The sequence below is a fragment of the Tupaia chinensis genome, unplaced genomic scaffold (genome assembly GCF_000334495.1).
Source record: "Tupaia chinensis unplaced genomic scaffold, TupChi_1.0 Scaffold143758_1, whole genome shotgun sequence".
NCBI classification, from domain to species: Eukaryota; Metazoa; Chordata; class Mammalia; order Scandentia; family Tupaiidae; genus Tupaia; species Tupaia belangeri.
The window spans coordinates 1,933,079-1,933,772 of NW_006203607.1; positions in this window are offsets into that span (position 1 = coordinate 1,933,079).

Here is a 694-nt window from a genome sequence, read left to right on the forward strand (position 1 = left end):
AAAAAAAAAAACTAGAAAAAATTATTTTTTAAAAAGCAAAAATTAGAAAACTGCGTGGCATGCTTACTAGTTCTCAGTAGCCATGTCAGAAGATGTCTTCTGGGCCTGCTCTTTTGCCTCTCCTGGGTTGGGAGAGGGAGTTATTAACAAAATAAAGGGAAAGGAGGGGCTGAAAGCCAACAGATTGCTTTGCCTTGATATTTTTAAAAAATTACCAAAAAAATGAGAAGACAGAGACAGAGGTAGAGAGAGACAAAGACAGAGACAGACACAGAGACAGAAACAGGAGGCTTGAAAGTCTGCTGCCTACCACACGAGTTTGTGGGCTGGAGGCTGAATTATCAGTGGAAAATCTTCATTTCTCCTGCTCCCCTGAACACCAGTTCTCGGCAGCCATGAAGATGTCTTCTGTGGCCTGCTCCCTTGCCTCTCCATGCGAGTTTGTGGGCTGGAGGCTGAATTATCAGTGGAAAATCTTCATTTCTCTTGCTCCCCTGAAATCGCTAGTTCTCAGTAGCCATGAAGATGTCTTCTGCGGCCTGCTCCCTTGCCTTTCCACATGAGTTTGTGGGCTGGAGGATGAATTGTCAGTGAAAACTCTTCATTTCTTCTGCTCCCCTGAAATCACTAGTTCTCAGTAGCCATGAAGATGTCTTCTGCGGCCTCTGTAATAACCTTCTTTTTTTTTTTTTTT